The sequence below is a fragment of the Anas platyrhynchos genome, chromosome 1, assembly GCF_047663525.1.
Source record: "Anas platyrhynchos isolate ZD024472 breed Pekin duck chromosome 1, IASCAAS_PekinDuck_T2T, whole genome shotgun sequence".
NCBI lineage: Eukaryota > Metazoa > Chordata > Aves > Anseriformes > Anatidae > Anas > Anas platyrhynchos.
In genome coordinates this window covers 175,361,239-175,378,716 of record NC_092587.1, presented here as the reverse complement: position 1 = coordinate 175,378,716, position 17,478 = coordinate 175,361,239, and the positions used below count along the sequence as shown (strand labels likewise).

General features: G+C 39.4%; 1 protein-coding gene across 3 annotated transcripts in view; it reads right to left on the bottom strand.

Annotated features, from left to right (window-relative positions):
• The window catches only part of NAA16 (N-alpha-acetyltransferase 16, NatA auxiliary subunit), a 62,422-nt gene that overhangs the window by 12,920 nt on the left and 32,024 nt on the right, over nucleotides 1–17,478 (bottom strand). The gene's annotated exons all lie outside the window — the stretch shown is intronic.

The following is a 17,478-nucleotide window of genomic DNA, read 5'->3' as shown; positions in this document are numbered from 1 at the left end:
GATCTATTCCAGTAACAGGTTCATGTGTTACAAGTGCCATAAATTACTTTTTAAGCATTTTATAAAACTTTCAACCTGTTTTATAGTTACACTGTAAATGTGCCTGCCATATCTAACAAAGAATCAGCCTCTTATGGAAACAAAAATAGTACTAGAGAGAAACATGACCCGTGTATATATACCCAAAATGCTAAATGGACCTGAAAAATTAAATCATCTGACTGTAAGCATAGCAGAATAATAGCTACGTTAACCAATCTGGTAAAACCTGGAGATTATAAAAACCTCTTCCAGGCCACATCCACCTGCTCCACTGGGGGCTCCTCCACCCATGGGGGAGTTGCAGCGTGGAGATCTGCTCCATGTGGGACCCATGGGCTGCAGGGGGACAGCCTGCTCCACCAGGGGCCTCTCCACAGGCCGCAGGGAAACTGCTGCTGCCTGCCTGGAGCACCTCCTGCCCTCCTGCTGCACTGACCTTGGGGTCTGCAGGGCTGCTTCTCACTCCTCTCTCCCAGCTGCTGTTGCCCAGCAGTTGTTTTTTTTCCCCCCTTTCTTCCATCTGCTCCCCCAGAGGCCCAACCAACATCGCTCCCTTGCTCAGCTCTGGCCAGCAGTGGGTGAGCCACGTGGAGCTGGCTCTGACCTGACACGGGGAAGCTGCTGGGCTCTGCTCACAGAGGCCACCCCTGTAGCACCCTGCTACGAAAACCTTGCCGTGTAAACCCAACACAGTTTTAGAAAAACAAAGTTTTCAATTTGAAGGGTACTACTACGTCAGTGCAATTGGTAAGAAATAGCAGGTGTTTGTTTCAAAGAGCAGAGGAGGTGACACACTCAAGTCATATGCAGCCAGTGTAAATGCCTCAAAAATGTAATAAAATGTATAAACAGATATGCACATTTTGAAAAGCTCTGGGCAAATCTCATGAGAAAATTTCTAGTAGCAAGAATCTCATCAAATATCATCAAACATTACTAGACTTCAAATAATTACCAAATGCTAAAGGAATGCTAGGAAGTCACAAATGAACAGAGGCAGATAAATGCATTAAATCGTTCTCCGGTCTCAGACATCTATTTGCTTAAAGAAACCTTCAGCACCCTCAGAAAATCTTGGAAGATTGCTTTCTCTAAGATGAATTTAAATGCTGAAGCAAGCATCTGATTCAGGCAGCAGGCTGGCAGTTGTATGTGCAATGGGAAGTGTTATTTCCCTGATGTTTTTCACAACTTCAAAGTCTTCCCAAACTTATCATCAGTCATGTGGCTGTTAATAAAACTCAAACTCATCTGAGATCAGCCAGCTTTGCTAGATTGCAGGTGAACTGTGTGTAAAGGGAGAAGATCCCTCCTTCTCCATAAGAGAACCCAGACTGTATCAAGTTTTCCACTACTGCAAGGACACCAGGAGTACAGCTTCCCAACTGCACAAGGACCAAGTTTCCACCCAAAAGAAGGGTCCCACCACCTCCAAGGCACACGGCTGGGCTCTGCCTTGAGTTAGTGCCAGCAGCTTCTTTGAACAATACATTTAGAAAATACTGCCAGCAGTCAGCAGAATTAACAACTACAAAAATGCAAAACGGGTGATTAGAACATTGCAGATATTGACAAAAATTGAAATGATCTTTGCTTTTCATGACCCACTCACAGCATCCTTTTCTTCCTTTTTATGCTTATGCTGTTTTACTTCAGTCTCTTGCTAGCAATTTAGGGTAACAATTTCTCGTTCACGTGCCACTTCACAAAACAAATTGTCTAGAAATGTGAACCACAATTTGTAGGTCCATATTAACAGCAAATTAAGTAGTAAATCCAAGAGACGTGTTTTACTACCAATTATCGTTATGCTAGAGCCACCACTGTCATCTTAAAGGCATTAGTATTTCACTATTTCGAAGCAAAACATCATTCTTCATGAAGATTATGTTAAAACTTCTAAAACAAAAGTTATCAAATTGAAGCATCTGAAGCTCAGATTACAATGTAAGAGATGAAATCATCTTCTTGTATCAGTAGCTCAGAACGGTACAAAGAACTAGAAGTATGTGTGCTTCTCGTTCCCTTCTACACCAACAAGCTTGCTCTGAGATGCCCAGCCCAGAAGTAGTAGAAAAACAACTTTGGTTGCAAGAAAAAGATTTGTAACATCCAGGAATCAGAACCATCGTGGTATTACTGAGCATTTTTCAAATAGTTCGCCGCCTGAGAGGTCAAACAGTAACTGTACTCCAGCTCAAGCATCACACTTCCAAATGGACTTTGCCTTGATTACAGATGAAGTAGTTACACAGGATTTCTGAGCTTCAGCTCACAAATTAAGTCAACTGTAGCCCCTCCTGAGGAAGGTGCTGCCAAACTTCTCTCCCCCATAAAATACAGGATTAATTTCATACAAACTTCCCCAATACCAATAAAGCACTTCTGCTTTAGCAAAAAGACATCTACTGCAGAATGGTCAGCGAAAGAGGGAAAAGAGGAGGTAGAAATGCATTGAATGCCCAGCTGTGGAATTGTTCATCACCCACAGGATGCTCTTCTGTGCCTGAAATGAACTTGGCTGTTTCCAAAGGCAGATGTTCTTAATTCTGGAACCCCACAGTTTGGCTCTCATATCAACCAGTGGCATTGTCTTATGACTCAAAACGTCAGCACGGGTGGTCTCTGCCACCATGGAGGTTGCTTTTCTCAGCTGGTTCTGAGGATCTGCATGGGGAGGATGCTGCATTGACCTGTACAGGCGATATTTCTGCATCCTGCATTTGCTTTTAAGGTGAGAGGATGCATACAGGAAAGAAAGAGCACGTGCTCGTGTTCTATCAAAGAAAGACTGTGTTATCTGTCCTGGAAACTTGGAATTGAACCACCTTTCCTCTTAATATAAAGGTCTTCACGACACTTCCTGAAGAAAACTTGTTTCTTGCAGGTAACATGGTGACAACAGTGGCCCTGCACATAACAGAGACTGATCCTGAACCTCCACAGGACTTCGCTATCAACAGAGCAAACATCTCTTGAATCAGATCGCTACTTATTCAACAAAACAACTCCTACAGATGTCAAAATGCAATCTTAATAGCAGAAGCATGCCTTGAAGGTGAGTAAAGAAAATCCCTTGTTTTCATCCCAAAGTACAGGTGAATTTTGGACGTATTTCCCATTACCAGCACTAGTAGCACTTGAAAAGTTCTCTGGTTTTCTGAGTATGAATATCTCCTATTCAAAAGAGTGGAGTGTGGTTGAGTTTGTGACACCGCGTTTTCAGCGGAGCAGAAGAGGTGTCTGCTAGACTTGGTATGAATCCTGATACCTATGTGAGAAGCTGAAAAATAGGAGCACACTTTAAAAAAAAAAAAAAGTATCTGGAAACCATTTAGCCACAGAGTACCCAAGGGAAACTACTACAGTGCAAGACTTCAGAACAGACCTCACCACCTGGAGATGGGATACCTAAAGACCAAATAGCAAACTGTACTTACAGCCACAGCCCTGGCAAGGCATTTTCCATGGCCCAGAGGAAAACCATGTTGACATGAATAGATAAAGAACATGTGGCTGAATTTTTAGCATCATCTTCCACAAGACAGAAACAAGTATCCAGTGTGTACCCTGAAACCAATACTCTAAATTCCTTGTGGGAAATGGAGAAACAATAAAAACAGTCTGTAGGAGGACTATATCAAAGCTTGCAGTCTACAGCGAGATGTTATCTAAGGGAGAGACACAAAAGTGTTCCCAATATGCCAGCAGACCCTGAAAAATATTTCATGACTTAGTACCAAAGACGTTAAGACAGAAAAGCAGAAAGCAGCTGCTGGACCATATTTCTGGAGAATGCTTTTGATGACGACACTTTGAACAGGCCTTGTGGTGGCCCACAAATAAGACCAGAACTAAACCACCCCTTGCTTGAGCTGTCCCCATTGTTGGTCCCTCTTTGGGATGGTGGTAATTATTTACATGTGCACACAAAACTAAAAGCTGAAAACCAGGGAGCTGAACCCACAAAATAGCGATGGGGAATACTAGAGAGATTGGTTTCTAGCTTTTCTTTAGATGCTATGCTGTCCATAGCATTTTAAACAGAACCTTTGTTAGAAAGAGGCTCCTGGGTTCAGAGACAGTAAGGGCTCTGCCCATGAAGTTTGCAACCTGGAGTCCCACCTCTACAAATGTGGAGACCTAAATCTGAACAATCGGGCCCCCAAAATATTTAAGAATTGATGTATTTCAAGGTAACACAGGCACACTTCTGAGGACCTAATGTACCTAGCACAGCCCCGTCACGTGAGCAATGTATTTCCACCCCAGAGACTCTGAACATACCTTTCTGGACGGACACACTGAGGGGAAGGAAGTTTCATATAAAGAAGCCACCAACCAACTCTAAAAGAAAAAAAAAGCTCACAAATTCAATTAACTAAACCAGGATGAAAAAAAAAAAAAAAAAGGCAGCTACCACCAGAGAAAGGGTTTGACTGAAGGCTAACAAAGACAAGAAGAATCTTCATCCACAGCCAAGAAGTGACTGGCAGGAGCTGAGATGTGCTTTTCATTGAGGCAGCGAGGAACAGAGCATGCCAGACATGAGCCAGCTGGCACACTTGCACCGTACAAAAGGTCCGAGTTCAGGCTCTTCCGACACATCCACACAGGAAGGTGTATTTAGGTAGCCACCTGAATAAGAAATCCCATTTCCTACGGCTTTATACTTTACATTTAACTAAAAGAGCATCAAAGTCAAAGATAGAAACATTTATAAGCTCACAGACCCAAAAAACCTCCTCAGCACAGCTCACACTGGTTGGTTTTATTTCTTTAGAAGGAAATATTATAAAAAATTAGGACACTCCAGGTTTATCGTTCTAAAAAGAAAGGCAGGGGTTATGCAAATAAACAAGGATTTCCAATTTTTTTCCAGCTGCCTACACACTAACTTCCAACAAACTACCTTACACTCTCACTTGGAAAGTTTCTGTTCCACACCTTGTTGTAAGACTGATACAAATCTACCCTACCAGATGAGGTACGAACCACAGAGTAAGTCCATAAACATGGACTATTTAAAGAAATTACTCCAATTATGAAAGGCTTTTCAGCCTCTCACATGTAGGACCTCCACACGTAATATTTTAGTGCATGACTAACGTTTGAAGGAAATAAAAATCACAATCAATTAAAAATTATTTCTCTACACCATCAAAGTAAAAAACAGGAAAACACAGGAAAAGCAGTCTTAACACAAATCTATTGTACTAGTTAACACATTTCTTTAATTTTCTTATTTATCTTGGACCTATTCTAATTCAAAGCTTGTTTCTGTAAACAGCTTTACAGTTTCATATCAAACCCAGTGAAAATGTTGGTTTTAAACTAACAGCAGTTCAAATGGAGATGTGTCTTGGTTGTGTAAATTGAATCAGTCAAGCCATCAATACTCCCTTCTGCTTCCCTAGGGAAAGCATTGTTAAATGTGTATGTTCGCACACACAGAGGGCAAAAAAAAAGTATCTTTAACTGGCATAAAAATACATATCTACAAGGGAAATTCCACGTTTCCTTTAAGTCAACTTAGGATCAAGAAGCAGATCTGAATGATTTTTTTTTTTCCCTTGTCTGTTAACATTTGTTTGCCTATCAGCTGCACAAAAACTTGCACGCTGCTTTCAGTGGAAACCTACCTACTCTGCAGCCATGGTCATAAAAACTGTACGTACACCTTTCCAGACAGCTTGCAAATGGACATCGTGACCCAGCTTCCATAAAAATTCATTGTTTACCTTTCTAGCAAGCGAATCCCAAAGTGTCACGTTTAGTCACTAACTTAAGCATTTCTCACTGCTTGGTGAGTAAGCAGACACTGTACTCGGGCATTTCACCAGTTTAGGACTGGCCAGCCACACAGCATTAACTCTGCAGTACTCCATTTAAAGCAAAAACAAAACAAGCAAAGTCAAAACAAAACAGAAGAAACAACACACCCTGAAGCCCTGGAAAATTCAATGTTCCTTGTTCCTTATCCATGTAAGAAATCAGTTCTGTGTTTTGTATGTGGTAGAGAAGTAGCCTTCCTGATTTGTTTAGAGTTGATCTACGCTGTAAGGAAGTTTAAGAACTTTTTTTGTATGTTTTCATAGAAAAAATATATATACAATTATATTTTTTTTATATAAAAGCTTTACTAGCTTTTAGATTTTTCTTAGTTACAACCAAAATCCTCCATTAATAACTTATCACTTCTAAATACAAAACATACCAAGTAAAGTGTCAGATACATGTAGAATTTCAACTTTGCTAAAAATAAAGCATGGTGAGAGCTCCTCTTTACCCTGGATTAGGGTCGGATCTGTGCCTTACAACACGCATCATGGCTGAGACACTGCATGGTATCTCCTTAAACAGTTGCAAACACAGTATGTTTGGGAATAACGTTTTCACACATGGCTTGATACCACCAAATCCTATTCTGCACAACTTCTGAAAACACTGTTAGGTTGTTGCATAAGCAAAGATTTCTGTTGCTGTCCACTGCAGCTAGCACTGATATCAGCTAATCCTGAAACAAAAAATCAAAACCAAAAAAAACAAGTGCTACTTTTTTCTAGTATCAATACCTTCACTGTAAATACAATTGATTTGAAATAGCAGAATAAAGACACTGAAGAAAGTTTCCTCCACTGATAATTACAAACTAAAACTCATTTAGATAAACGCCTAACTTGTAACATGGTGGACTTCATGCATTTTGCATACCTGCTCTGCTGAAACAGCATTATTTCTTTAATAGGGCATGCCACTTCCAAGGAAAATAAATTGGAAGATTTATAGTATAATTAGTACTCCATAAACGCTGCAGTTGCTTTGCAATTTTGACTGACCCACACAACATTTTTAGTCATCTAAGACAGAATTAACCACTTTTTTTTTTTTAATCTAATCTTGAAGGCCTGCACTGGAAACACTACCCCATATGCCATAAAGGCTATTTAAAGTTGATTCTTGAGTTTCTTTTCTGATTCTACACTTCCAAACACTGATCTTTCATTGCATTTTCCCTGCCTATGCAGAGAGGTTGGAACTAGATACCTTTGAGGTCCCTTCCAACCGAAACCATCCTATGATTTTCCAAAGCTACACAAATGTAACACGCCAGTCCAATACTGAAAGCTACATGTAATTTAGAGAGACTGTCCATTCATCTGCTATTTCCGAGTACTAAAACAGAGAGTTCATAAAAAGCCACGTTACTTAAATGTATTAGACATGCTTCATCTAGGAATTAGTCTAAAAGGAAAAGTATACTATAAACAGAATGCTATTTCTCCCCAGACATACTGTTACAGATGTGAAAGAAACTTATAAAACACTCATACAGTTGTATAATCATGGACTGGAAAGCTTTGCTAAGAGCACTTCATATGGAAGACTGAGGAGCAGAAGTTCACCCATCTTTTTAATTTACTCAACTTCACTCCAAATTAATCTACCCTTAAGAGCAAACCGCAAAGACCTAGTAAGTTAAAATGACTGCTGTATTTTCTTGATACAATGAGAGTAGCAAGGAATAAAAGCCAACACCATCAGCCAGAGATGACTGGGTGGCTCAGAGTTATTAGCCCTAACAGTAGCTACTTGTCTGAATTACACTAGAGGCAGCAGGTTGTAAGGTATCAAGGAGCTGATCTCAAGTGACAGAAACACAGCTATCAAGTACCATGATGTATTTGGTTGTGCATTCCTCCTGAAAAGCATTTGCCTCATTTAATGCACACCAGGGAGCGAGTAATACCCCACCAGGTGGGATAATGTCGTATGAAGGTAGTGGCACGCACAAAACGGGTATTTATGTCCATTTTCATGCTGCCTAGAACCAGATTTTCTGATGTGCTGGGCATTCCACATCAATTGAGATCAATGAACGCTTCTGAAGATAAACATCTCCGGAACCAGACCTCCTGGATCAATGCCTACAAAAGTTAGTCCTGACATTTCACTGTTTTAGATGTGCAAAATGGGGATAATGCTTCCCTTCTTTATTGCGTTGTATGAAGATTAACAACTTGGGAGATGTGACATAAGCTACAGCATGCGAGAAAACCACCAAAAGATCTGGACAGTATATGAAAACTTTCAGAAAATTAGTATTCTTAGGTCTATGTAGCACTTAACTTCCTAATTTTACAAATGTTCCTTGAATGATAGTGACAAAATCATTTATATAATGGGATTTAACAAACAACAGCATTAAAGTTTGCACTGAAAATGTTAAGACACTCAGAAATAAAACCTTAGAACAAACCAGTGCTTTGAAATGTCACTATAGTCAGCACACAACTCAATCCATCAGCAACTGGTTTTTGAAAGTTTTTGGACAAGTTTGGGGACTTCAGAAACCAAAGATCAAACCATTTCAAAAGGGCAGAGCACCAGTAGCAGCAGCGGTGAGCAAAGATGTTGTGTCTACTTCTTGTGGACCTTTCAGTAGGTATTTGGGGCAGTTATTCACAATGTAGATCACTCAGGCTAAAAGAAACTCAGTGATAGAGTAGTTCATAGATCAGCTGCTACACTTGTCAGTCAACTCTTACCTTACGTATCAACTCTGGGGCCCAAATTATCAAACACCAACATGTTTGACACTGTCCATGCTTGCTACTGAGTGGAAGCATGCTATCCTGGCAGTACCTGAAACAGTCCACTTTCCTCCTTCCTCTGCTTACTGTAAAATTTCCTTACTTTATATATACTTATATAGCAGGAACACCACCTTTTGCTATGAACGCATCAAATGTTAACCAGATCCTGAACAAGTCCAGTTACCAGATTTCCTCTCCTGGAGTTTTATCCCAGAGAGGCTAATTTCTCTAAACTAAACTGACAGTGTCAGCATACATAAAAGACTGAGCTCTTTGGTTGATCTTGCAGAGTTGTTAGTTCCAGTTTCTCTACATTTTAAGATGAAACATTTTTCACTTTCTTACATAAGCCACCAATAAATCACAGAGGGCATCTAACTTTGAAAATGGTTTTAATTTGCTTTAAATTCCTTTAGCTTTTTATATCAAGGAGGGAAAACGTCATCTGTCTTGCAAGGGATAAAGAAAGGTCTTCACTGGAGACAGCCTACCTTCCTGCATAGAGTCTTACACTTTTATTTTTTGAGACTTTTGTTTCTGACGTTTCTTCCAGACAAGCATTTTCTCTCATCCAGTATTTCCTCGCAGTCTCCTTGTTTAAAGCTACCCAGAAAAAGGGCACATGTGCACTAATGTCGACCTTCAATGGAATCAACGCACCTGCAACACAATCGATGCAAACCTTGATGTTGACTAATTGAAGATCTTCACTCTTGGGACTTTTACCTCATGGATATAGAAATCAATGTCTATGGGGATCTAAAGAGTATTTCTGAGTATTGCTCCAGTACAAAGAGAATGATTGTTGTGGGTTTGGACAGTGGGTGTTAGCATTTCAAAATCTCTTGTGAGGAACAGTAAGTAAAAAATAGAGTTGTTCATAGTTGCTTGTAACCCATCCGGACAGCAATTTAAAGAATGTGGGAGTTGCTACATCCCATGTCTTGCACACACACCGGGTTATTAGCTTCCAGCAGAACCATTCCATCAAGAGCCACAGCTACATTCACCACAGCCAGTAACTTTCTGTGAACAGCAGAACTCATAATTATGCAGTGGCACTGCTAAACACAAATTTTTGCTTCTCGAGTGTGCCAACGAGAAACTAGAGCTTTTTCCTCGACAGAACACACACACACTGCCAGCTGTGTATGTTTTACTCAGGTACTCAGATATCAACATTATAGATGTACTTGAAGTAGCCAAATATATTTGTTGTTTAAAAACCAAAAGCCTGATAGCAGCAGGTTTAATACGACTCCACACCAAATAGCAGGCTTCTGAGATTAGAGACCTAGCGTTTTTAGAAAACTTGAAAATTGGCCACTGTGCTGGTAATTTCTTTTTAATAAACTGCAGAAATTAAAGCACCAGGCAAAACAAACAAAAATACTAAAACTGCTTCTGGCATAAAACAAGGAGCCTAGTAATTGGGCAGTAAATGTGCTATATCAGAGAACAGGACAAGATATCGATATCAAATGATTTTGTATATACACTTACTGTTCTACTGAAACATTTTCCTAGTAAATGCTCCGTGCATACAAAGCATTCACTTCAGAACGTCTCACTCGCATAGCAGTGCTTTAGATGGTTATTCTAAAAGGCTCCACAAATCATGGAAATGAAACTTGATGCTATTTCAGAAACATGAGCCATAGGTAAGAATTCCATGATGCTCATGTTTAAAGCCATGTTTTGTTTATACATTTCAAAGTTGCACTGGAAAACAGAATATCTTGTTAGAGGAAAAAACACAAAACCATAAGTTTCATTATGGAGGATGAAGCTACTTTTTGATTATAGCCTTCTGTCTGCCATGCATAAAACTGACTTTTTTTTCGTTAGTCACCTACAATCCCTATTCACTTTTAACCATGCACTAAGTATTAAAGACAAATTCACGTTGAAATGCAAATTACCTCTACAATGTATTTATGAACTGATGATGCAGAAATTTAGCATTTTGTGGCAACCTCAAGAAAACCAAGTGAATAGGCAATCTCCAGAAGCACATCTTTGCAGTGATACTCTTCTAAAGTAGAAGTATTTTTTCTAGGAATGATTACAGTTCTTCAAAACACACTAACAACACTGGCCCCGCTACAGAGAAGCGCCTCCCTCATAGCATGTGAATTTTTTTAAATCATGTAGTGGGATGGCTAATGTTTATTTTCACATCTTCAATCCACCCGTCTGTTAGAGACTGCCACTGCAGAAACGATTCTGTTGCACAGATGCTTATAGCAGAACAGCACAATGCATTCAGAAAACCAAAAATGAGTGCAAATTGAAAGCTGCTGCTGTACCCCAAACATCTGAGTTGTTCCTTCAGCAAAAGTGCCAACTGAAGGGCAAGGGTGGTATGGACAACTCTGTCTCTGTATGGACAACTGCCCCAAAGTCCAGGCCCTTACACTAGGGATTTTGGACTGTTTGATGCACTCATGAATCAAATCCCTCAGCAGCAGCATCTGCTAGAGTCACACCAATTCTGTGCTTGCAATTTTCACTGTCAGCATACAGAGCACACAGAGACTGTGATCTTTTGTTGTAGGTTTTATACAAATTAGAACTCCAGGATTCAGATGTCAGACCATGGGACTAATGTTACCACCTCTCAAAGGACAAGCTGTTTCAGGGGAAATGGCTATTTACTTTTTAAGTGTATGCCATTGCATACTGTACCGTAAAATATTGCATACTGTAAGTGTGTGCCATAGTCACTGCAGAACAGGAAGGCAACACGTGCTTGGGATAGTACTAGCAATAGTCTTCGAAGACTGAAGTACTGATTTCCATAGCACAGCACCTCCTTTAACTGATGAAAGCCTGGCATATTGGAGTTGTCAAGCATTAAAGAAAGTTGCTCCACTGAGCACCTCAACAGTTGCTGTGTGTTAACACACGAAGCCAATGGTAGCACAGCACTCACTGATCCCCCCATAGCATTGTGCCAACCATCCCTGCTGTATAAGATTATAAACCGCAGGTCTGCCAGACCAAATTGTCTCCATCTGCACGCAATTCAAGGTGAGCGTGAGCTATCTGACCCGCAAAATAAACCCAGACAGTTCTGGCTTTGCTAGAATGTTATTGACATCTCTCCTCCCACTTTTCCTTCACCAACACAGCGAGGGCAAATTCAGTATCAGTGAACATCGACATCAACAGCTTGGCTAAGTGACTGCTGATTTCTAAGAAGCACAATAAAATCTTGAGATAGCTCTCTCTTCATTGGAAAGAACAAGCAGATCACTGACAAAACACCAAATGCACAACTGTTACATTATCTGCTAGAATTTGCACTTTGGAACATCACAAAAATAAAGAAGGTTGTCATATACACCACTTTGAGGGCTCCAAAATCCAGCATGATGGATGCAGGACTGTGTGTAAACAATGCTTAGATCCCTCTCCATCTAGACAGCATCCTCAGCCTAACCCCATTACACTCCTGAACAAACAACCTATTCTTTTGGAAAGTGGCTACCCTGAAGCAGCAATTACAGGTGCTCAGCTTCAAGTGGTGAACCACGATGTCCTCACATTTAACCTAATATGAACGCAAATCTACAGTTATTCACCTCTGTTTGAAGTGAATCCATTTCTACAAAGCAGGTTCTGGGGCAAGTAAATCTTTCCCCTGTTGTGAAAGGTCTGAGAAAGCAAAAGCAAGAAATTATAGGAACTGACTGGGGGCTTTGCTACCAAAAAGGTGTAAAACAACAAAAATCCCAAAGCACAGTACCTACTGTCACAGAACTGTTACAGCTAGAAGGGATCTGCAGCCTGCTGAGTCCAAGCCCTCCCTTTCCAGAAGCAGGTCAGCCGAAGCAGGCTGCTCTAGGCCACATCCAGTCATGTTCTGTCAGTCACCAAGAGGTAAGTCTCTGCCACCTCTCTCAACCTGTTCCCACCTTTGACAAGTGCCATGTACTGGTGAGCCCAGAGCTAGAGCCAGCACTCCAGATGTGTCCCACCATGGGGCTGAGGAGAGAAGATGGCCTCCCTCCACCTCACCTCCTGGTGGGGCTTTTCCTCAGGTAGCCCCATATGCTACCTAAGGCCTTCTTTGGCGTCCTTTGTCACAAGGGCATACTGATGGCTCAGTGTTCCTTTTGCTGTGTTATCTGAACCACCCCCATCAGCTGCTTTCCAGCTGGTGAGCCGCTGGCCCATATTGGCACATGGGATTATTTCTCCTCGGGTACAGGACCTGGCGTTTCCCTTTGTTGAACTTCATAAGATCACTTTCTGCACATTTCTCCAGCCCTCTGAATGAATGGCAACACAAGCAGCAGCCACTTCTCCCAGGTATCTAGATAACTGTTCCAGTGGAAACCCTTCCAAGTGGAGCTGAGCAGTTTTACGTACACTGACCTAAAACCAAATGCCTGAATCCAGAACTTAATTTCATTCCTTGACTGTTGAAACTGCATTGAATTTGGAAGACGAAGACCAACCACAAACTGGAAGTTTTAGAAGTGTGAACATTCACAATCACACCTGCCTAAAAACAATTCACCAGTGTGGGCAGGTGGGGAGGGACAAGAAAAGAGCTGTGGAAAAACAATGTCAGTTATCTTTATTGCATGTCAAGCACACGAGAACTATACTTTTTTTTTTTTTTAATTTAATCAAATACTTAGAAATAGACTACTTAAATAAAGGAATGCAATATATCCTTTACTATAACCTGTGCAAAGATAATTTATGTTTGTTTTTGTTTGTTTTGTATTCTTGGAAACGTTAAAGTAGCAAAAAAGACTTTAACATTTAAATCTGTGCCTCTATGATCCTTTGTTTAGATGCAGCTTGTTGATCCCCGATCGGACTGTAGCATTTCCAACAGCAGTTCAAACAAGAAATTAAATTAAATATCTGAATGAGGACAAAACTATGCGGCATTAGCCTGCCTAAGTTGAACATAAACATAAGCACTGCATCCTTATCAGTCTTCCTGAAAAGACAACTGAATAGCAAAACCATAAAAAATAATCTAGATTTTTCTTATTGCTGCTCTATGATAGTGAAACATTTTTAAAGTATTTGCATTTATTGACTCAAATGCATTAGAAAGCATTTCATTCATCTCCACATAGAGATTAAGTCAACATCAGACAGCCAGTGCTAAGCCAGAAACTACTTGAAAAGAAAAGTCCAAACTACTTTGTTTAGTTAGACTGAAATTTGACTGCATCTCCAATTTCCACCAAAGCAAAGAACTTAAAGCTAAATCCCCAACACTGTCACAGTCTGTTCAAAAAGAGAGCAAAATCCTGTAATACGATAAAATAAGATAAAAAAGAAAAAAAAGATAGTGTCAGCAAGCTGAGAAAGCTACAACTGGAGAAAAAGGAAAACTTAAAATTATTAGTTAGCTTTGCCAATTTCATCCGATCACACTTACATTACTATTATCTATTGTCCACTGAAAGCTATAAAGTTACTGCTTTATAGATCTTCTGTAAGTGATCTTTGGACAATTTACAAGTGTAAGTGTGAAAATTAATGTTTCTGAATCTTAGTATGCAAATCAAATGATCTTGATTTAGACACATAAAGCATGATCCTAAAATACTCTTAAGCCATGTACATACTTACCCTATTGATTATTTTTTTTAAATTGAGTTATATGGTCAAGATTCCAGTGTCATCAAGAAGCAGATTTCAAAGTCCGTAAGAGTTGGAAAAGAAAAAAATCAAAGGCAGCAACTTACCATCCCTTGAGATAAAAAATATCTCAGCCTAAATTTTCTACATGGGTCTCACGTACTTCTCTTACACCAAATCTTTGAAATAGTGTGACCTATACCATTGCAACGACTATGGCTATACAATTGGCAGTAACCTGAGTTGCCTCCTCACTTTCCTGGTATAAATGGTAGTATGGTTATCTTAGCTGGCATTAAGCATACAAAGACCTGGTGGCTTTGTCAATTTAAACCAGTTCAAGTCTGAGTTGCTGTGATCCCTCCATCTTGATTCAACATCTCTGGCATACTACTTCTGAACTCATTTGCAGTATTCACAGTATTCCATGAAGCTAGTGATAAGATCCAGAAAAATGATCCGGCTGAAGACTGATGGAAGGGATTTGATTGCAGATGGATTAACCCTAAAGCAGCTCAGCGAGCAGCTGCATGAGAGTTTGTGCTGAGGTGAAAAGAAGAGAAATTGAATGACAGAAGGGGAAGTCTAGCAAGCAGCTGTAAAATGACGTTTATTATTCAGATATGGTTGTTAACAACCATGAAGGTATGCAAGGTACCATTACTTCACAAAAAAAAAAAAAAAACACAGCTTGGCTATGCTTTTTCCATCTTTAATATCTTATATCTAATATCTTAATATCTTATAGTGATATATCCGTAATTTTTTATTTTAAGATAACTGGCAAATGAAGTCAAGAACCCTTTACTGCACACAGACACCAAGATTTTACATTTCTGAAGCATGTGAACTGGGACACATTTTTGATGTGTGCCAAATTTGACGCAAGTTTCTATGTTGGAACAAAGTGTCATGACAGCCCACCCCACCTTGATCCCTCAGAAAGAAAACAAAAATGAACAAAAAAAAAGCTAAACATTTTTTTTCCTTCTTTTAAAGAAATTGTTCTGTATATAACAGAATAAGGCCTGGCTTACTATGCATTTTAACCTGCATCCTCCAGGCTGCCTTCCACACTACATCCCTTAAATTGTTACAGCTTGAAGAAAGAGCAGCATTTAGCACCTGTGCTTTGAGCAATCTGCTGAGCGCTAACTCAAGATTTAGTTCTTAACCTCATACTACCCACTCTTCCAACAGAGTAAGCATCCTCGAATTGGATATGCTTCTAGTCTCTGGTGAACTCGTAAATTAAAAATTACTCTAGTGGATTTTATTACACATTTATTGAGCAATTTACCTTTAACTCTTTAATTATTTAAAGGATTTTTGATCAAGTCAATACTAATATACCAAACATTGCTCGCTGATCAGACAATCATAAAAGAACAGTTGAACTTTAGTTCTCTAAGTAGATAAAAAACAATTTTTCCCACTTTATTTCTGTGGTTTCTTCCACAACTGCCCCAAGTACAGCAAGTCTGTCTTAGATCTCTATCACAACCATGTCATGTCTGCTGGAATCTAAAGCGTATCTTCCAACCTGTAACATCACTATTTGGAGTCCAAGCAGAGTAAGTACTGAATAGTTTCTAAAACCTCCCTGATTAGGCTTCACGTTGAGCCTGACAAATCCTACAGATTTGCAGCTCAGTGTAGCTGAAGGTAGATTTCACCCCAAACTGAAGCTGTTTCACCCTAATCTTCTAACCAGAGCTAGCAGAACATAATGTTTTGAAATCAAGATATACCAGTAGTTTTTATGTAAAAACATTTAGTGTTAAGTACCAGCTTAGAGCAATTAGATACCAAACAGTTTTCTCAACAGCTTAGCAAACATTTACTTTCCACATAATGTCTTTTTTCTCTAACCCCCTCCAAACAGAAGGACACAGACATCAGTATTTTTCCTCTAGAACTGACTATAATTTACATTTTGGAGTTTCATACCTGAGTGAGGAGACTAAGATGTTAACTCCAAAACTTAACTCCAAAATGTTAAAAGATACTTACTGAGAAACCTAATCCTCATCTTGGTTGAGCAAATGAAGTTACATTTTCCCCATTATTCTTCTATATTCTTGCAGGCACTGAATTAAGCAATTTACATTTCCCTTTCTCTCATGTAACATTATAGCACTTAATTTTGTCTGAGTTAAGTATATACTAATAGAAGCTTCTATTAGTATAAGTATTACTTATTGTACCTTTTCCCTGAAAGCACGCTTTATAGAAGATCCTGGACACCCCTGTAGTTCTAGAAAAAAAGCTTTCTAGTCTTACATGCCAACTCTTTGATAAAATCCTCGTATCTATACCATTTCAAAATGCAACTGCAGTTGACTACACCGATTAAAACTGCTTCCAAAAGTCAAAACTGTTCATCCCCAACACTTGCAGGAAATGTATTCATTTCCTAGATATTTTCTAACAGGCACAACATAATCCAGACTACAATTCTTTCGGTTTTCAGTCAAAACATAACAGTATTTGTGTTAGAAGGTTTTCCTAGAAGGTGCAGCATGCATTGCTTGTCACACTTTTCTTTCTCCTAGTCACTAAATTTCAGAATTGCTAAAACTGTTAGAGGCAAAAATTAGTCAGACAAAAAAAAAGAGATTCCTATTGTGTTATGGTTACATGAACCATAGTGAACTAAGTGAAATGCAAACAGACCCCTTTTGGGGAAGAGAAGGAAGAGAAAGTAGAGAAAACTCTTTTGCAGAAGTCAGCACTGCAGACAAATCCAAATAAATTTGGCAACTGAGGCTTTTGATTTTGCTTATTAGTTAGTTTTTTAGAATCAATGTACTAGTTTGGGAAGTACTGATTTGATACACTGAAGATGACTAGCAGCAACGCGCCTTTCCTGGCAAATCTGTCCCAAAACATGTTGGTAATCTTTTCACTCATCATGTCTAAAACAGGTGCTAAAATATTCTTCCAAGCCAAATGAGTTTGTCTTTTACTTCTACATTTTCATACTTCAAATATCAGAGAGAAAAGTTTTGCAGCAATGTTTCTCCTTCTGTCTAGCTATTCAGTGCTTTTTATTTAAGAAAATCTTGATGCAGTTTCAGAAGTTTACATGGAAAAATATGCATTAGCAATATGCACTGTAGAAAGGCTTGTGCTATACACGATACCAGAATTTATTAGAATTATGTCAACCCAGGAGACACACAGAGTACAGATTACAAATCCCAAAAGTGTTTTGAAAAAA